Raw genomic sequence first — 21,922 nt, 5'->3', positions numbered from 1 at the left:
ACAAACAACTGATTACTATCACTCACAAAGAATGTCCCAGGGCTTCAAGTGCGTCTGCAGGGGAACCAAAAGACAGATACGCTCACTATGAGGAACTCATTCTCTGAGGTTTTCTGTCCTGTTGAACCAGTCTGACTGATGACCTTAAACTGACTTCCTCATGACGGTTAGATCGCAACCACATTCCCAGATCAGGCCCTCTTCCTCCCTCACAATGAGAATAATGAGAATAAGAATACCATTATAAGGATCATTATAATAGTTATAATAATTATAATAAAAATGATAATAACATTATAATAATAACTAAATAATAATAATAATAATAATAATTAACACATTATTAAAACACATAATAATCGTAACACATATCAGATTAACAATACAATTGTAACAAAATACTTACACATTTTCGTCGTAATAGTATTAATTATATTAAACATAATAATATTCAAATCCGAATTTCATTAACAGTTAGAATAAAGATGAATACTATTTTCATGCAAGTAAATGTCGAAATACAAAAAACAATTAATTAACAATGTCAGAAGTTTCAAGTAGACCAAAGTTTACAAAGCAATAACATTACAGTACATTACGTTTTCATAAATACAACCCAATCTATGAATTATAAAATGACAGTGCGTGTTGACTACCGTACCTTGTCTTCTCCCTGCTGTGATGAAGAGCTCAGCACCAAACCATCCAACACAACAACAAGGAAAGGATGATTTTGTGAACCAACCAGTTGGTCCAGTTCCCCTCCCAGTTGAAACTCCTGGCAGACTAACATCTGATAGGCCGCTGTCCCATGACTTCACTCAGTGATGAAGAATAACCACTTTATTAAAATATGAACAATGGAGAGAGCTGTGATGTCTAGAACCACCGAGAAATACAAAGAGACACTTGAAGGTTCAAACAGCAGGTAGAGACACTCTGATGCATCGCTTAACATGCCCAGTTACAGAAAATAAATACCAGGATTTCATTAACACTTAAACATACATTAATGAACCTTTCAATAACATTAGTGAATGCAGTTAGAAGCATTAACTAATCATTAACTAATATTTAACTAATGGTATAGTAACTATTAATTAACATTAGTAAATGCAGTAATAACTAGTATTATACACTATTAGCATGATAATCTAAATACAAATGGCTCACATGTGTATTTAGTTCACGAGGACACTATTAGTAAGATTAACACCATTATTAAATAATTACTATTCATTACTACTGTTAATGCTTATGACTGCATAACCTAATGTTAACTAATGGTTAATGCACCCTTATTGTACAGTGTTCCCATGATTTCCATGAAGAGAGAAATGTAGATAATGTAGAGAATATAAACACTTGACCTAGAGAAGGCCTCTCCTGTGTTTCAAGTTATCAGTAAAATCTCACAAAGATCAAATCCTCACCACATGTTTTCTTCCTCATACCAAACCTGTGGGGCCGCCCCTCCATTCATAACATAGCTCGGTTGAAGCTCAAACACAGTGATACATTAGCTGATCATCATTTTAATGTAAAGTAGGTTCAAACAGTACAGATTTATTCTGATTTTCGTCTCAGCTTCTTCACTGTTTCTACTCAATATTAAGAGTAGGAAAAACGCTGGACATAAAAGAAGATAAATGTGATAAATAAGTGATGATGTTGAATGATTAAATATGGTCTGCTCTGGAAGGGGTGAAGTTCTACTGATTATTAACTGAATTTATTAAATAATGTAACAAAGGGCCCATAAGGGTGGTAAGTCCATGTTGTACACTCTAATTCATATTTGCTCATCTCTGTATCTTAAGGGTGGAGTCGGCTTCTCCCTGATGAAGATGTGTCTCATGGTGTCCAGGCAGTCGCTCGTTGGGGCGGTTCCAGCAGCAGCTATTTCCTGGTGAGGCCTTCTCCTGACTGGCAGCCAAGCTCATTTACATAACACATATCTTCTCTCGTTAGGAACGGTTTTGTTAGCATCAAGAGGTGCCAAAAAGACACCCTTTTTGATGTTTAAAGACGGTGACATCACAAGAAGGCGTGTCATTGATGTCTCCTCAAGGTAGCTATGATCAATTACAAGAATAGACAGCTGACGCACAAGAAACTACAACATCCAGTAGGCCAGAGGTGTGTCTGTAAGAGTGAAACTACAACATCCAGAGGGACGGGCGGTGTACCCAGGCCCGCCGCTCCCTTTACGCAGAGTATGCAGAGTGCGTAGGGCACCAAGTACCTGAGGGGGCACCAAAAATTAAGGTTTGTAAAAAAAAATATTGAATTAAAAAAATATGTAAATTAGTTATGAAGAGGTATAGTAGTTTTGTTTGTAGTTGTTTGTTCTTAATTGTATAACCTATCACTCAATTTCGGCAAATTAGATGTTTTTACCTAATTTATAAAAAGGGGCTCTCCCCCTTTGTTTAAATATTATTGTTGTTGATTACTTAAATCAACCCAATTCAAATTTCCCAGAGGAACGCCCCCTTTTGGACGGTCCCTCACGGGATTCTGGTAGTCAACCGAGTTCAGTGATGCTGACCGTAAGACTCTACAACAAAAATGGCTGCGCCCGTATAGAGATTTTTTTTTTTGTATTTGTAGCAGGTTAGTCATTTTAATGTCAATTTTAAATGCTCTTACACACTTGATTGCATTGCTACTTTATTCCGGTCACCAATTTATGCATTGCACGGTCTTTTTGTGCAATACAATGTAAAGTTGTGTTGTTTGTTTTCAATCTGGTTTGCTAAAGAGGCTAATGTAGCTAAAAATAACAATGACTATTCAATGCCATGACACCGCTATAAGTGCTACAAGCCAGGGCCTAGTTTCCCGATAACGATGGATCTTCGCCCGTACGATCATTCTCTCGATGGATCTTTCGAACCATCGTTAATTTCTTTGAAGTGTTCCCGAAACTCCTCTTAACGTGAACGCGCATTCGCTGCACTCACGACGTTCGTAGGATTGTACCTGTCCACTGACATGTCGCTGAAACGGGCTATGACGCAGGGGGAGACGCAGGAATGTCGCAGGAAAATGGGGTTAAAAAGGGTTAAAATATCTCCCCATCAAGGCCGACCGCAGAGTAGCCTACGAAAAGAATAGATTGCAATAATATGAATGCTAAAGATATTAAAACACAATTGATCAGGCCTAGGCCGACATATATATCAGTCCTAATCCTAAAAGCAATGTGAATAATCCAAAATAGCTTGTGTGACAACTACATTCAGGCTATCTTAATGTGCTGATTTTTTAAACATATATTTTGCGCAGCAAGAGAGCCGACTTTATCTGATTCTGCATAAGGTTGCATTGATTGGCTCTCTAGTATAGAATATTTGTAGACATTAAAAATGCAACGTTCCATTCATACATTATCATTCATACGCGGCTATTGCTGACCCGATTAGGAGAGCTTGGTAGATCCTGCCCATATTGTTGGGCAGGATGAAGTAGGCTATATGCAGGGTTTGAATTATGATTCCATCTCTGTGGGGGTCTCTTAAAGTTGTTGACGGTGGGGGGAAACCGTACCGGCCTTGCGCTGAATTTTGACGGGGGGGGGGGGAATATAGGACGTAAATATGGGCTATTATGACACGGCTCTTCTCAATGCCGTGGAGCGCTCCGTTCACTTGCATGGGCCCTTCACAACAACGCCAGCTTCTTCGGTTGTTAAGCGACGTCAACGTCTTTGGTTAACTATTTCTCTGCTGATCTACACTACGTATGGTAAGTTGGTAACAAATAAATTGTAAAAAAACACCTTGTGAAGTTCTTTTTTCGTTTGGCAAGTAGCCGCTCATTATCGAAAATAAGCCCCTTCAGGTCGAAGCACCTCTGTTTTGCGTCGGTGTCCGGTTCGCCCTGTCTGGGCTTATTTTCCCAATAATGACCGGCGTTCTATTATCCCACTTAACGTCAACATAACTCTGCATGTGGAAGGGAAAATAGCTTTATTTGTAATTACAATATTATGCTGCTGTATTTTTAGAGACCCCCACAGATATTTGAGTTTGCTGCTTTCATGGGAGCCAGACCTCTCTCAATGGGAGCTCAGCTCCCACTGGCTCCCACCGAACTCGAACCCTGGCTATAGGTCTTTCTACACTGCCGAGCCGGTTCGGTCGCAGCTTGGCACGCCCGGCAATTTCACCTTCTTGTCTCAAGTTTCCTGTTAAACCGAGGGGATCAAATCCCCCGTTGGTCACTGCGCAGGGTTTCTTGGTTCACTGGGGAAGGCGGGGCTGTTCACGGAGTCTCTGACCTCTTTAGAATAATTTGTATTATTGCATACTCCCGAATGTTTTAATTTCTTATGAATGAAGACACCCGCATGCAATAATGAGTTCACTCTATAGTAGGCTAACGATGCTCTTAGTGTCCTACGAGTACCCTGGAGCACTCGTTAGCTACGAGCGTTTTCACGACGTTCGTTACCAACGTTGCTTTCGGGAAATGGTGTGGAAACTGTACGATGCTCGTACGACGCACTTCACGATCCACTTCAGTGGGGGTTTCATTCCGTCTGCACACAACAATAATCAATACTATCTTCCTCCTACTCAGGGTGAAAATGGTAGGTCTTAACTCGTTTCCCCTCAGCCATGCCAACGTTTAGGACTGCGTCACTACTGTTGACGGCGTTCAACTACTGTTGACAACGCATGCGCTATCGCGCGTATATGTCCCGCGCAATTTTTTTATTTTTATTTTTATTTATTTTTTTCTTCACCCCTCGAGGTCGACTTGGGATCTATCGGCGGTCTACTGGTAGACCGCGATCGACTGGTTGGGCACCCCTGACTTAGGCTAACGATGCTTTCGGGAAACTGGGCCCAGGAAATTACGTCAAGAGAGCATCTCATGCGGGTGGTGAGGCATCTGGAGCACACCATAAGTGCTGCCGGTAACTGGTTGCTAGTGACAAGATGCCGAAGAACTAATGTAGGACAATGTGGGACACGTCTAGCCTAGAATTCTAGACGCCCCTGGCGGCAGCAAATTTAATTTGCAGCCAGGGAGGTCTAGCCTTCTGTCGTCGTTTTTCGCTGCTGGAAACCGAAAGAGGGACAGGCCAATCAGATCGTGAGGGGCGGTATCGAGCCGAATGACGACAGAGCTGCGACGGTTCCGCGTTAGAGGAAAACAATAATGGCTGCTGCTGCTGGCGAACAGCTGTCTTTCGACTCGGCTTTGGCCGCGACTCTTCAAGACTTGAAGTTATCATTTTCTTTGAGAAATGAACAAAGAAATGCACTGAGACTTTCCTTGAAAAGAAAGATGTATGCAGAGTTTTTCCGACCGGATACGGTAAAAGTTTGATTTTAGAGCGACGGAAATTTCCGTCGCTCTGACTACGTCACCTTCTTCGTTGCTCTGATTGGTTGTAGCGCCATCCTATTGCGTGCAGAGGGAACTTGAAAGACAACCGTTTATCCCGCCCACACTGCCACCATACAAGACCAGACCCAATATCTTTCCGATATGGGTCTGGCTTGCCAGGCTAGGACACGTCACCAATGCTAGAGGAATGTCTACATCGTTTATGTAATCAATCTCACAAAATACACATTAATATTCTGCCACAGAACTCGTAAATTTGGTAGATTCAGTCGCACACAATAAACTTTAAAGATCTCCTATTATACTACTTTTCTGGTCTTAATTTCTTATTAATGACTCCTAGAGTAACCTGACACGAATCACAGCACAAAAAACGATGTAGATTTTCGGGCAACTCTTCCTCTCATCTGGACGCTTTCAGCATTCTCTGTCAACACTCGGCTTCGTCCTTCTCCGCCCCCTCGCCCCCCTCCTCTCAACCCCACTCGGTTGTAATTGGTTACCTTCCGGATGAGCATGTTGCAGCATTACCATACATGGAAAATCCGTATTGTTCTACCTAGATAAATCCCGGAAATTTGAAAAAGTGAATCGCGACCGGCGTCCCTAGTGTTTAGCGCTCTGCACAGCCAGCCCAGACGGTCAGCAGGGAATACGACTTAATGCATGTACGTCATTATTTGACACACTAGTATGGTTAAACATGACTATAAATCATTATAACAACGTTTAAAGGTCATGAATTTCGAAAAAGCATTGTAGGTGCTCTTTAAGGATTTGTAACACAGTTTGAATTTGGGTTCTGGTTTTTCATAAGAATAAAGAACATTATATTTAGTGTTTCTTGTTTTTCATAATGTTTTATTGACGTTTGGTAATGGTTGCATATTTGTAAATGTTATTTGATGCATAGTAAACGTTGTATTTATCCTTTGCTTAATTTAACTGTGATATGGCCATCCAACCAGGAGGGAATGTGGAGAAGGCGGGAAAGTAGAGGAAGGGGAAGACGTGCTGGAGTTGGGAGAGGAAAAAATACATTTGTTGGACGGAGCACATGCTTGCGATGGAGTACAATCTTCTTGAAGGCTGATGGCATATCAGCTCATCAACAGGACTGCAAGAAGTTTTTTTTGTACAGTATTGTTTTATTTTGTTTTCTTTTATATATTATGCCGGCTTAGTTTAGTATTGTTATTATTACTTATGGCCTGTATTTTGATACGGTTTATGTGATATGGTATCTGTGACATGCACATCCATTTATATTTTCTTCTAAAATAAGTAAACGTTTAACTACTTACCTTTTTGATCGTTTGTTTGCTAAAACGTGTAGTGTTGATATTGTGTATGTTTAGTGTTAAATATTTATTAAGGGTGTTGTTTTTATATGGTTAGAATAAAATAGGGAATCAAAATTGGTTTAAAGGTCCCATGACATGAAAATCTCACTTTGGGAGGTTTTCTAACATAAATATGAGTTCCCCTAGCCTGCCTATGGTCCCCCAGTGGCTAAAACTTGCGTTTGGTGTAAAACTAGCACTAGCTGTTCTGCTCGCCTTTGAAAAAACGGAGGCTGAAGCGCGCTGATTTGGAATGTCTGTGCTCATGACGTCATCAGGAATCTCAGCTCCTCCCCTTACTCTGCCTGGCCCGCCCAGAGACGTTGGCCCGCCAATGAGACTCGACCGTGCGGAGAAGCCCCTGACTGCAGCCCGCAGACGGAGCCCACATGGAGGGGGCGGGCACTCAGTCCACATGGAGGGGGCTGGCACTCCGCCCACATGGAGGGGGCGGGTACTCAGTCCACATGGAGGGGGCGGCAGCTCAGTTCACATTGAGGACTGGTCAAACAGCATTTCTGATCCCGTTTTTGACCTGAAATTAGCTGAAATGTACCTGAAATTAGAGTGTGCCCGCCCGAGCGAGTGATGCCTAAAACATGCAAGTAAGTGAGACTGTCAAAATGCTTAATATATTTAGTAATATTCATGCAATTGTGTATTATGTCTTGTTACTTAACTACTTAATCGTCAAATCCCGCCGGCGAGAAAGTTTTTGTTACACCTAGCATGTTCCCCCCAACATGCTAGGTCAATTTTCAGCATCATAAGGTTGAGTGATATAGTCATGTCATACACCGTTTGAAAGCTTAGAATCTCAGGAATGTCAACCAATGTCAACCATTAGGTGGAATAAATATGTTTAGTGAATATAGATCAAATATATCCTAGTGTCTTAGGTCAAAATAGCCCCCCTCACCCTCCCCAACCCTTGGTGCATTCTTACTTTATCGTCGTTTTGGATATCCTTAGCAATGAGTTGATACTTCATGTTGGGTCTTGAAATGTTCAAAAGAGTCCACAGAAATCGAATATCAATATTATTTTAGTCTAATTACATTGTGTATATGCACAAGCCATCTTATACAAAGCAGCCGGAAAATAGAAAACCGAAACGCTGCAATGTTTTTTTGTAGAAAACTGCTTTTATGTTTATACTGGTTTTCTTTGAGTTTTAGAGACACCATCAATATACAAGTTATAGCCTACTCCATGGCTGATCTATGGCACTACTAGGGCCTACTTTTATTATTCCATTGTATTAGCATACTCAACATTACAGACAATCTGTTTTATTTCCAGACAAAACTGAAGACCAAGAACTGGAACCTGGGAACCTGGTATGTAATATGTGTGTAATGCTGGAGGTTGTATGTATAGCCAGATGAAATAGTCTGATGACTAGTTGAATAGTGTTTTTTATCACTGAAAACTCATCAGTAGTAGTAGCCTTTGTTTGCATACCATTTTGTGGTTTTGGGAGAGTAGGGTGTCAAGTACAGACACAAATAATTGTTCTTTCTTCTTCAAGGAAGATGATGTTGTCCTGAAGGACACAATTCAGGCAGCAGCATGGTGCCAGTTACAGTCCTTCAAGGATAGCGTTTCTCTCCCAGAGGTCATTGGGATGGAATGTTGGGAGCAGATGGCAGCATCAACACAGCGCAAATCCCATGACGGCGGGGATGAGGAAGAAACGTGGAAACCATTCCAATTCTCATTCAGATTACATACTGACTATGAACTGTTCTGTGTGGAGATGATGGACAGGAGAAACCTGAAGGTGTTTGCCTCTTTTGAGTCAAACACCTCTCCCCCTCCCCGTCCCCCTCCCCGTGACGCCTGCGCCACACAACTCCAATGTAGTCTGATGATGCAGCATAATGGCGGCGCTTGGCAGCTATGGCGGCGGTGACGGCGATTTCGGGCGACAGAGCGTGAAGCGAGAGTGGCGTCCACCTCACTGAGGAAGGCGTCAGTGTGTTCCCCCCCCGTTGAGACTTTGTTTGTTCTACTCTTTATTGATTTATCTTTTATGTTAAAGGCCCACTATGCAACTTCGGGAATATCTTCGCTGTTTTCTTGGTTTTGGCACGCACATTACTCTACACAGCGCCCCCTACAGCTTCGTAGTAGATATTTCACAACACTGTCGTAACAACTCGTTGACGTCCCTTCCCCATGCACTTCTACGCGAGCCATGTGCATTTGTTTTCAAAGAAGCCGGCGAATGCGTGGAGCCATGTCCGAAGTAGATGTTCATAAAGTGTAGGCAAGGTTATACATTTTTAAAAGGGTGTATTTGCATTGCAATAAACATAAATCCATCCTTTTTTATAGTTCACCGGGAGAATTTATACCCTAGGTTATGATTGTTTTATCTTAGGTTGAACAGAACAATCAGTGTAAGAGGTTTGGCCAACATAATAATCGAAATAAACAAGAACCTGGATTCGGGGATTCAGTCTGTATCTGGGGGACAGACGAACAGCAAAACACCCATGGAAACAAAGGTGTTTATATGGTTGCAAGCAAGCAAGAAACATACAGGGCTCACAACAAAACGGTCGAGAAAACAATTTTTACAGGGCTCACAACTAAATGGTTGAGCAAACACATTTGTACAGAGACTATCAGAATCAAGAATACCACGAAGACAAAGTTCACCCAAGGGTACTTTCAATTTCAAAAGCAACACGGCCGAGTCGGCGTCTGATTTGCAGTCTTCTTTTTCTTTCAGTTCACGCTATTCCTGAAAAGCTTGCCCAACGTTTACTCGTGTCTGGCCTCTCTGTCGGTCAGTCTCCCTTTTCTCTTCTTCTGTTCCTCCGACATTGGGTTTCTCTGTCTCTTTTTAGTCGGCTGATCTATGATGAATATAACAATCCCTTAGTTACTTGTGTTTATATCGAGCCGGTTCCGTGTTTGGGGGTCTGTGCCGTAAAGCAATTCGTTACTGTAGTGACCCTTGCACAGAAGCATACGGCCGACATCTTTCTTTATTCTGGGTGGAAATAGTAACATAGTTACGCCATTAAATGCGTTTATGGAAACATTTTTAGCGAGAAAGGTGCATTTTACTTTCATAATGTTCGCTCGGTGAATGTGAAGGATGTTCGGTTTGATAGTTATGACGAAGAGTGAACGCTCCGTTCACTTGCATGGACAGAGTCTCTGGTTGCTAAGCAACCTCAACGTCTTGGCGGACTATTTCTCTCCTGATCAACACTACGAATGCTGGAAACACACCAGACACACCATGTGAAGTTATTTAACCCGATTATCGTTATTTATGATTCCTTAGCCCAAGTGAAGGAGTTCAAGTACCTCGGGGTCTTGTTCGCGAGTGAGGGTACTATGGAGCGTGAGATTGGCCGGAGAATCAGAGCAGCGGGGGCAGTATTGCGTTCGCTTTACCGCACCGTTGTTACGAAAAGAGAGCTGAGCCGCAAGGCAAAGCTCTCGATCTACCGGTCGATCTTCGTTCCTATCCTCACCTATGGTCATGAGGGTTGGGTGATGACCGAAAGGACGAGATCGCGGGTAAAAGCGGCCGAGATGAGTTTTCTCAGAAGGGTGGCTGGCGTCGCGGGATAGGGTGAGAAGCTCAGTCATCCGTGAGGAACTCGGATTAGAGCCGCTGCTCCTTTACTTAGAAAGGAGTCAGCTGAGGTGGTTCGGGCATCTGGCAAGGATGCCCACTGGGCGCCTCCCTTTGGAGGTGTTTCAGGCACGTCCATTGGGGAGGAGACCTCGGGGAAGACCCAGGACTAGGTGGAGAGATTATATCTCAACATTGGCCTGGGAACGCCCCGGGATCCCCCCGTCAGAGCTGGTCAATGTGGCCCGGGAAAGGGAAGTCTGGAGCCCCCTGCTTGAGCTGCTCCCCCCGCGACCCGACCCCGGATAAACGGATGACGATGAGATGAGATGAGATCGTTATTTATATCCGAGATTATTTAATCTAACCCGATCTAAACTCTATCATGCACCCAAACACGGCGGCGTTTGGGTTTCCTACCTCGGACTCTAGCGCAGCCACAGGCGCGTTGAACCATTTTTGTGACACACAATGATCAAGCGTCAGGTTAGGCGCGTTACTCGCGTTATCCAACGCGAGTAACGCGGTTGGTGTGGCCGTACCATTAGTCGATTGATCCATGATGAATGCAACAATTGCCTCGCAACTGGCTGTTTATATCTAGCCGGTGCCATGTTTGGGTGTGTGTCTGTGCCGTAAAGCATTTTCGAAACTACAATCTGACTACATTTTCGAGGATACTTCCGCTGCGTCACATCCGGATTGTGTCGGTCCGAACAGATCAAGTTGCATATGCGCTTTTTCACTGGAGAGGCGACATGGGTAAATGACACACCCACCAATCGACCCAGAAATGGATGCAGAACCATCAGCATAACTCTCAACCTGCATACTTAATGTAATTTTGGCTAAAAAAGTTGCATAGTGGGCCTTTAATAGTTTACAATCTATTTTTTGTAGTTGTTATTTTTTAATTGTTTTGTTGAATAAAAAGACTGTTGTTAGTGCTCCTGTGATTGGTGTAACTTAACGTGCTTCACACATGTAGCTTTTCATTATGTCTATTGAGGTACATTTTTTGCCCTTATGTGGTCACTTCGTTATTCCTCACATTACATCTGTTAAGGTCATACCTTTGGGTCCCAGTCTTCATAGTTCCCCAAATCTTATTTTGGCTCTTACTGGGCCTGTAACTCTCACAGACAGACGGGTACAGGAGTTCGGACACGTTGCATTGTTTACAGGCAAGGGTGGATTACTGCACGGGAACCCCGGGCACATGCCCAGGGGCCCAAGGGCGGTGGGGGGCCCCAAGCCAGAGCTTCTGTGTGAAGTCGCTGTTAGTAACTTTTAATGTTGCATTGTCGAAGCAATCAGTAGAGAAATACAAAAATTCAAGCGAAAAGAGGCCTATTAATACTGAGTAAAAAAAATAAAAAGATCACTAGGGGGCACTATTTCAGTTAGTGAATTTGAGGCTGGTCACGAACAAGGCACTGTGATTTAAACATGGAGCAACGGCGAACGGTTGTAACGTGAACTCTTAAGTGGAACCTAAATAGGTCCATGAGTGGAACAGCTAAGGGGAAAAAAAAATAAACAAGAGAAAATGTATTTGCAAGTCGTTTTTGGCTATGCTTAACTTTATAATAGTTCCATGGTACGCAGCAAGAAAGATACCCAGTCACAATACTCCCGTACCATCTGTTTGTATAATTTAATTAAAAGCATGGGCTCCCGCTAGCTTAACATTACCGTTTACTCTTGCATTAACAAGAGCAGCGGAAATCTGCTCAATCGTCTCGATGTGGACTGAGTGCCCGCCCCCTCCATGTGGACTGAGTGCCCGCCCCCTCCATGTGGGCGGAGTGCCGGCCCCCTCGATGTGGACTGAGTGCCCGCCCCCTCCATGTGGACTGAGTGCCCGCCCCCTCCATGTGGACTGAGTGCCAGCCCCCTCAATGTGGACTGAGTTCCCGCCCCCTCCATGTGGGCTCCGTCTGCGGGCTGCAGTCAGGGGTACTTGACCGTGCGAGCGCCACGTGTGTGTGTGTGTGTGTGTGTGTGTGTGTGTGTGTGTGTGTGTGTGTGTGTGTGTGTGTGTGTGTGTGTGTGTGTGTGTGTTTGTGTGAATACACACACTGTAACGCAAGTGTTTCTTGTCGGTTCTTTGACGTGTCTTGTATTTCCACAACGAGACTGTCGTGGGGGTTATCTAAGCCATGGTTGAGAAGGAATTGGGGGAAAGGAACTTTGGCTTTGACTCCCTCAAGAACATGAACCACGACAAGGAGGAGAAAGGGATCTTTGCCGGGCAGCGCTTATGCACCTCCGCCTCCGGCGGTGGTCCCTCAGCGGGGCTCAAGCGGGAGACATTCGCCGCCAACAATCCCTTTCTCCTCCATGTCGTGGTTCATGTTCTTGAGGGAGTCAAAGCCAAAGTTCCTTCCCCCCAATTCATTCTCAACCTTGGCTGAGATAACCCCCAATACGAGTCTCGTTGTAGAAATACCAGATACGAGAGTCCGACGTGTTATGCGCCATCACACCAACAGCAGAACGGTTATCCAAATAACAAGGAAGTGTACAACACTTGCGTTACAGTCCTGGAGCTCTATATCTAAATAATATCATATAATACATAGATATCTATATCATATGACATATTGTGTGCGCCTCCAGACGATATTATGAATCACAAACGACTTTTTCGGGTTCTGCGACGTCTCTGGTTCTTCCACTTTCACATCAACCTGAAGTCGACTGAACCGCGCGCTGCCTGCTGCCGGCTGCCCGCTGCCGGGCGATGGTGCCTCGCGGCAACCGGCGGCATGTCGCAGTTCATGTACTTCAGCGAGTCAAACCAAAGTTCCTTTCCCCCAATTCCTTCTCAACCATGGCTCAGATAACCCCCCCGACAGTCTCGTTGTGGAAATACAAGACACGTCAAAGAACCGACAAGAAACACTTGCGTTACAGTGCGTGTATTCACATTGATGTGGACGTTGAAGAACCAGGAACGTCGGAGAACCCAACGCGGTCGTTTGAGATTCATAATATCGGCTCACACAGCTTTTGGCCGTGATAATATATATTATATGATATAGATATCTGTGTAGGCTATATGATAATATTTAGATATAGAGCTCCAGGACTCCCGTGTGTTCTAGAATATTTACAGAACACGCCTCGCCATTGCGATACATCCACTGTAAACAGAGCGCATGGTGGCTGCAAGCTGCTCAGGGCCACACCCCCACCCTCCTCCTTGACACGCCCACCGAAACAGCGCATTTGGGGGAAGCTCAATGTGCGACTGGCTCGGAGTGGCTGTAACTCTGCACCACGGCTGAATTTAGGGAACGTCTTTGAATACTGTGTTAGTTGCCCACTAATACCTATATTAAAGAATTCATAAAATAGCATGTCATGGGACCTTTAAGAACCTAGGGCCCTGCCCTCTTTATTATGGAGGAAAAAGGGGCTACAGAATCAACAAATGTATTATACGTAATGTATTAAGAATGTGCTCAGCTGTTGTTAAGAGACACACCGTTAATGCTGCTGCACTCACAAATAACTTCTTAGAGAGTTGCAGCTCTTCCTGATACTGCGTCCATACGGGACAGGCTACTCAGGCCAATGTTGGCAAACACTGGGAACGGCTTCACCGGCTTCCAAGAGTGAAGTGGACCTCCTTCCATCAAGGGAGATATTTCGCTCCTTCATGTGACGGTCGTAGTTACAGATCATGAACTGTGTTTGAGTACATTTATTTTAGGACCTGAAAATGAACCAAAGCTTTGAATGATGACATTAATGCAGGAGTGGGGGCTGAGGGGCCGGTGATGAAGATCAAAACGTCTTCTGTTAAAAGGTGATGTCATGATCTGCACCTGGTGTCATTATTTCTTTACCATGTCCGTTCTGTTTCTCCATCTGAGTGAGTGGTTTAATCCATCAGGAGAACAGGATGGAGGACAGAGGGCCTCCTGGTTTAACACCTCTCCCAAAAGAAAGAAACGTATCTACATTTATATTGTTGGGGATTGATTCAACAGGCATGTACTGATATTGATAAAGAACTTATTATCAAATTCAGAAGCTTTTCTGCGTCTAAACAGTTTTGTGTCTGGATGTCTGGGTCCTTCGTATATTGTCTTGGGTCCGAACAAAATAAGTTCTTGTAGTTTAGCTTCTAGTCTCCTTGCTATAACCCATGTTTATAGTTTACAGTCTCCAGGAAGGACAGATATGGGCCTAGAGAGGGCGGTTCCAGGTGTATCTTTGCCAAGGGGAGGAGTTTCATATTGTAAGACCTCCATGAGCATACTGGAACTGTCACCAGCCACATCACCATGTACACTGAAGACAATGTTCCGAAAGTCAAATCCTTTCTGAATCAGAAACCATGGGTGAACACGGATGTCAAGGCCCAACTCGAGGCTGGAACTTCAGCTTCTAATCCTGGAGATCCGGGGGCATACAGGAAGACCATGACCTTCTGACAACCATCAAGTCAGCAAAGAGACTATAAGGAGAAGGTCCAATCTGCCTTTCTTTGTGCCAATGTGTGAAGCTCATGTGGAGTCTCCTGCCCTCCATCATGGACTGTAAGGGTGTAAAGTCCTGATCTGGGCGCTGGTCTGCCTCCCTACCAGATGATCAGAACAACGTCTGTGCTTGGTTTGAGGCAAACAAACCTCCCCTGCAGTGAAACCACTAGTGGACTATGATCGCTCAACACGCTTCATTCCAGTACTGAATGTGATCAGATCCTCCAAGTCGGTTAGGGTTAGGGTTAGTCAGTTGTTCAGAGTACACTTAGACTCTGCATAGCCTCACCCCTTCCCCCCCTCACCCCATACGCACTTATGTATGTTTACGTTCTGGCACTTAATGTACGCGCTTGTGGTATATTGTACGTCCTGGCACTTAAAAATAGTACTTAGCATGGTGTAGCATCTTATACTAACTATCTTTGTTGCATGCGGGGAATGGGTGAACCTTGCGATTGTTAGTGCTTGGCACTTGGTTTTATGAACATCTTTACTGTACCGACAGCGATATATTGTGGCGACCACAGGTGTGGAAGCTCGTTCAGATGTGCATGGGATTCTGGGGGTTCATCTATCCTGGGGGTTTGGACCCTTGTGGGGACCTAGAAGTTGCCGAGTTAAGTGGGGTTAATGGGTTGTTAATTGTTTGTGTGTAGTTGTGTGTTATTGCATGTTGACATGCTATGTTTATCGTGGCCGCCACCGTCACTGAGAATTACGTGTTTGTTTGTTGCAGCTGCAACTCTCTGTTATTTGTGAGTGCAGCAGCATTCACGGTGTGTCTCTTAACAACAGCTGAATACATTCTTAATACCCTCAATAATAAAGAGGGCAGGGCCCAAGGTTCTTAAACCAATCTTGTCTCTTAGTTTTGATTCCCTATATTATTCTAGCCATATAGAAACAGCACCCTTAATAAATATTTAACACAGAATATACACAATATCAACACTACATGCTTTATACAAACGATCAAAAAGGTAGGTAGTTAAACATTTACTTATTTTAGATGAAAATATAAATGGATGTGCATGTCACAGATACCATATCACATACACCGTATCAAAATACAGGCCATAAGTAATTAATAACAATACTAAACTAAGCTGGCATAATATATAAAAGAAAACTAAATAAAACAATACTGTACCAAAAACAAACCTGTTGCAGGCCTGTTGACCCAGGTCTGAGTAATGGTCCGCCCAACCCGCAGGGCAGGTTCTACAAACAGCACCAGGCACCATGGAGTCAATGTTGTGTTGATGTTCTTTTTAAATCAATAACACTTACATCGATTGATTTTATTGTTCATGAATGTTAAAATGTTCAATTCCTCTCCTTCTCATTAAAGGTGAATCGTACAAATTTGTTATTCAGCAGGATTGTTTTGAAGGTGACATATTATGCCACCAGGTGTGAGTGTGATTAAAATTATCCATCATAGATCTATATGGACACGCCCCCTTGTGATGTCAGAAGAGGCAGATTTTCACAACGGCTTTAACGGCTAATCACATTCACACCTGGTGGTATAATATTTCACCTTTAAGGGTCCCATGACATGCCATCAGGTGTGTGTATATATAAATATATATTCAAATATACATATATATGGTATAGGGACCATGGAATCTTAGGTTTTTATATTTATTTATTTATAGAAATAAAGTGTTTCTTCTTTAAAGTGTTCTTGTTCTTAAGCGATTCTTATCTAATACCACCTTTAACATTTAGTTAAGTGACATTCAAAATAAATTGTATATTCCGAGGGACAGATTGTAGTACTAAAGAAATCCTTTATTTAAACATGCCAATTACAAAATACATAACATAAATACCATTTCAGGTTAAACATCTTTACAATGGGGCTTGCTCGTTGCCCGAGATAATGGCAGCCAGTCTGTCCCTTGTTGCATTACCAGGTGTCTCGTTATCTGCTAGGGGGTCACAGGGAGGTTGTGGGTCAAGCATTTCAAGTTGACTAATGATGACTAATAATGACGTCACAGCTAGGGCCTACCTGGTACAAAGTGATGACACACAGTTTTTTTGCGAGAATAATTTAAAATGCAGGAATTAGGTTTAAGAAGTAAAACAGACTTATGGTGTGATCCAGACTTCTCGGACCCCAGCCGAGTTGCACTTGTGTCATGAGATTGGCTAGTTGTTGTTTATTGTTATTTACATTAGCCTCTTTAGCAAACCAGCTCGAAAACAAACAACTCAACTCTACAATGTATTGAATGCACAGCAAGACCGTGCAATACATAAATTGGTGACCAGAATAAAGTAGCAATGTAATCAAGTGTTTAAGAGCATTTAAAATCGAAATTAAAATGACCAACGTATTAAAAATACAAAGAAAAATATAACCACAAGCGGTAATTAACGGAGTCCGAGCAAATTGAAAAGTCAAGAACACACTAATGGAAGATATATAAATATGACATATAATTATAAAGGAAAGATGTCGATGTTCCCCTTAAAGGGACTCTTACCTTTGTTGCATTTTTACACTTTTTTTGGATAAGGTTAAATTGGTATTAATAAGGTAATAACACTCTAATATGCAAGACAGACCCACCAGGAGTAAAAACAAACAATTATTTTACTCTCATAATATTTAGTGAAAACTTCAACCAATAAAATTCTTCGGACCGAATGACCTTATTGGCCGACAGACCTGTCTGTTTGCTGCATGGATATATAAGGTTTTCCGTCTGCTTCTTGTGGCGCATTCGGGCCCGCGTCATCAAGGCGCGTCCTCAACTAGAGGGTTTGTTTTGATTCCACGGCAGACAGTAGCGAGTAGCGACCGTAGCGACTGACGATGGCAGACCAAAGTGGTCCACGGCGTACTGAAACTGCACCATTCAGTCCGATTAGGGGACTCATCTCGGACTCAGACTCACAGAGTTACCCTCCTCTGGAGCCTCAGGAAGACCTCCAGACTGTTGGCCACCAACTGCACCATTCAGTCCGATTAGGGGACTCATCTCGGACTCGGACTCACAGAGTTACCCTCCTCTGGAGCCTCAGGAAGACCTCCAGACTGTTGGCCACCAACTGCACCATTCAGTCCGACAAGGGGACCCAATTCGGCCTCAGAAGCCAAGTGGTCCCGCTCCCCTGGATGATTCTCAGGACCTCCAGACCGTTGGCAACCAACCGCACCACTCAGTCCGATTAGGGGACCCGTTTCGGACTCAGACGCGACGTTGTCCCGCTACTCTGGAGCTCCAGGAAGACCTCAAGACCGTTGGCAACCAACCGCCACACTCAGTCCGATTACGGTACCCATTTCGGACTCAGACGCGACGTTGTCCCGCTACTCTGGAGCTCCAGGAAGACCTCCAGACCGTTGGCAACCAACCGCCACACTCAGTCCGATTACGGGACCCATTTCGGACTCAGACGCGACGTTGTCCCGCTACTCTGGAGCTCCAGGAAGACCTCCAGACCGTTGGCAACCAACCGCCACACTCAGTCCGATTACGGGACCCATTTCGGGCTCAGACGCGACGTTGTCCCGCTAATCTGGAGCTCCAGGAAGACCTCCAGACCGTTGGCAGACAACCGCACTATTCAGTCAGATTAGGGGACCCATTTCGGCCTCAGACGCTACGTTGTCCCGCTACTCTGTTTGTAATGCTCATACACGTTTCTATATTATGACCCCTGGGAGTCTAAACGTAACCCATGGGAGTCTAAACATAACCCATGGGAGTCTAGAACTTTTGTACTGTAGCGACCCTGGGACAGTTAAATAGTTTGTGTGTTATGTGTTGCATTATATTTCGTTGTCCGTTATGCCAGTTCTATGTGCATGTATTGTAATGTTCTTCTTGTCAATCAGGGTGGGGGCGAATCATTAGGTCAGCTGGGGGAGGGCCTTGGAAGAACAGGAGGGTGGGGGCCTGCACACGAGTGAGACCGTGTTGGGGGTTGCCGGGGTAACCGGGGTTTGTTTTGTGTCGGTTTTCTGCCGTTGGTTACAATGTTACGGGTTTCAGTGACCTGGTTTTGGTTCATTAAAACTACCTTCAACTACTAATGACTCGACATCATTATGTCACCGGCGAGGTCGTTACAGTACTCGTTAAAAAATAACGCTTAGTTTTGTACTCTAAAAAATAACGCTTAGGGGGTGGGGCATTGGAGGAAGGCGGGATGATTTGAATGTGCTGTAATTCTCAAATGCAACAAAGGTGAGAGTCCCTTTAATGCCATACTCAGCTTTCATGTGACTGGGCTGCAGAGCAATGGCCGATTGTCATGTTCAGCTTGTTCATAATGCTCTAATAGGGATTAGAACACTCAACCTAAGGATCAATAGTACCATGCATCCCGTTGACCCACTGACATTCCTGAGCTGCATGAAGCCTCATTCACATGGTGAAAATGTATATTGATAAGCACATAACATAAAGAAAACTCCAAGCACACATATCACAAGAGAATTAAGGGCTTTCTTAAAGAGTACAGATCTGAAAATTTGCACTGTTAATGGTATCTACCTAATGATAGCCGTATGGTAGTTATACAACAACAAAATGGAAAAATGGGCTTGGCTTTTCTATGAAATTGTGGGAAAAGTAAACATTTTTAGAGCCGAAGACCAGGGTGAAAAAGATTAATCTGATTTTAGAAAGTAAAATGCTGAAAGAATTTTGAGTCCAGGTCAATCTGGTAAGGAAAAATAAGGCTAGTTCATATTTTTTAAAATAGCGCCACCTTTGGGTGCAGTACCACAATTTGGGTTTGTGAGTGGGGGGTATTGGTATCCACCTAATAATAGTCGTATGTTTTTTGTAACAATAACGAAATGGTCATATAAGAAAATGGTCTAAATGCTCCAACTTTATTTGCCAATATTTTTCAACTGGAACTAAATAAAACAAAATCTGATGATTTTTGTGAGGCTTGGTCTATGTTTTATGCGGCAATTTTGGTGAATTTTGGATCATTTTTGTAGCCTGTGAATCTTTTTATCATGTTTGGCTTTTCTATGAAATTGTGGGAAAAGTAGACATTTTTAGGGCATAAGGCATAATGATGCATCTGATTCGAGAGATTATTATTATGAAAGAATTTTTAGTCCTGGTTAATCTGGTGAGGAGAAATAAACCTGATTCATGATTTTTTACAATAGCGCCATCCACGAAGGAAAGATGTCGATGTTCCCCTTAATGCCATACTGTGCCTCGGCTTTCATGTGACTGGGCTGCAGAGCAATGGCCGAATGTCATGTTCAGCTTGTTCATAATGCTCTAATGGGGATTAGAACACTCAACCTAAGGATCACCAGTACCATGCAAGGGTTCGATGCCCCCTGGCCGCGCACAGACCCCCTGTTGAAGGGGAGCCCGCCCCCAGACCAGGAGGAGGACTAGACCAGGAGGAGGACCAGACCAGGAGGAGGACCAGACCAGGAGGAGGACCAGACCAGGAGGAGGACTAGACCAGGAGGAGGACCAGACCAGGAGGCGGACCAGACCAGGAGGCGGACCAGACCAGGAGGAGGACAAGAGGACCAGACCAGGAGGCGGACCAGACCAGGAGGAGGACCAGACCAGGAGGGGGACCAGACCAGGAGGAGGACCAGACCAGGAGGAGGACCAGACCAGGAGGAGGACCAGACCAGGAGGAGGACCAGACCAGGAGGAATAGACCAGGAGGAGGACTAGACCAGGAGGAGGACCAGACCAGGAGGAGGACTAGACCAGTAGGAGGACCAGACCAGGAGGAGGACCAGACCAGCCGCTTCCCTCATAGGCCTCATAGGTGTGTGTGTGTGTCTTAGCGAGCAAAATATTTACACATATCTCTACGTTTACATAAATATTATTCTCCCCAAGACGTTGTATGTTATAAGTTGTAACATTATAGCCAAAATGCTATTATACTATGCGCCCAGAAATGTGTTACATTATCGAATGGGGTTTCCAAATTATTGCTCTGGGTTTAATGAAAACTAGAGGTCGAGTGCGCACAATGCGTGTGCGGAAACACTAGTTATGATAATATTTGATGTATTTTATGTTTTTTCTAATCAAAATATTGCCGTTTAAAACAAAATCAAACCGAAATCATATACCGTAGTTATGGTGTCTCGCCTCTGAAGTTTATCTTTCATTTTTTTTATTTTGTATACGTTTTATTGAACTTTGTAAGAGCTTGCCATAAACTTTGAGTCTCACAGGGTCTTAGTTGTGATGGGGGAGGAGGTGGGAACACTAACAAAGTCCAGCCATGTCATAAATCCAGACCTCTAAAGGATGGTGGTCTAGTTTAGCTTCTATTCTACTCGCTATAACACATTTTTGTAGTTTATAGCTTCCAGGAAGGACAGATATGGGCCTATGGGTGGCTTGTCCAGGTGTATCTTTGCCAAGGGGAGGAGTTTCATATTGGTTATTCAGTATCCAGTGGGTGTGGTCTTGGTTTTATTGTTATAAGAACAGGGGTTGGTAAATGTCTCCTTCTTGGATTCATACTCACACAGCGCTGTGTTTAGTCACAGAGACACCTGTAAAGTTACCCTCCATGCAGATGATTTCTAAACTGACGATTAAAAAGAGGGACCAGGAGATGACAGAATACACATCTTATGTTTCTGTATTTATACTATATTTATAGATTTGACTCATTTCATTATTTCCCTTATTTTCTTCCGGTCTTGATCCATACATAATAGTTTTAACAATTGTTAGTTTCATTCTTTTCATTTCATTTTGTTAATAAATGAGAAACACTACCATCTACTGTCCATATTTGGTTATAGCACCAACTTTATTTTATTTCTACAACAAGAAAGGAACCGTGTCAGGTCAATCGATGACAGGAATCACATACCAAACAAACATTATTCATTAAATTGAATTTTCGGTTTTTGTACGTGTTGAAGAGTAAATTAATCAACACCTTTTAATACACTATATATCCCGATCCATGACCCCAGTACATTTAATACACTATCTATCCCGACCCATGACCCCAGTACATTTAATACACTATCTATCCCAAACCATGACTCCAGTACATTTAATACACTGTCTATCCCAATCCATGACCCCTGTTTGTTTTAGTTAAGTTAAGGACTGTTTAAATCATCA

At 43.4% G+C, this 21,922-nt stretch overlaps 1 protein-coding gene across 2 annotated transcripts in view; it reads left to right on the top strand.

The window, feature by feature from the left end:
* The window catches only part of LOC115559454 (neoverrucotoxin subunit beta), a 544,561-nt gene that overhangs the window by 440,899 nt on the left and 81,740 nt on the right, over positions 1-21,922 (top strand). The window lies entirely within an intron of this gene.

The sequence above is a fragment of the Gadus morhua genome, chromosome 15 (assembly GCF_902167405.1).
Source record: "Gadus morhua chromosome 15, gadMor3.0, whole genome shotgun sequence".
NCBI classification, from domain to species: domain Eukaryota; kingdom Metazoa; phylum Chordata; class Actinopteri; order Gadiformes; family Gadidae; genus Gadus; species Gadus morhua.
This window is presented reverse-complemented; position numbering and strand designations above follow the sequence as displayed.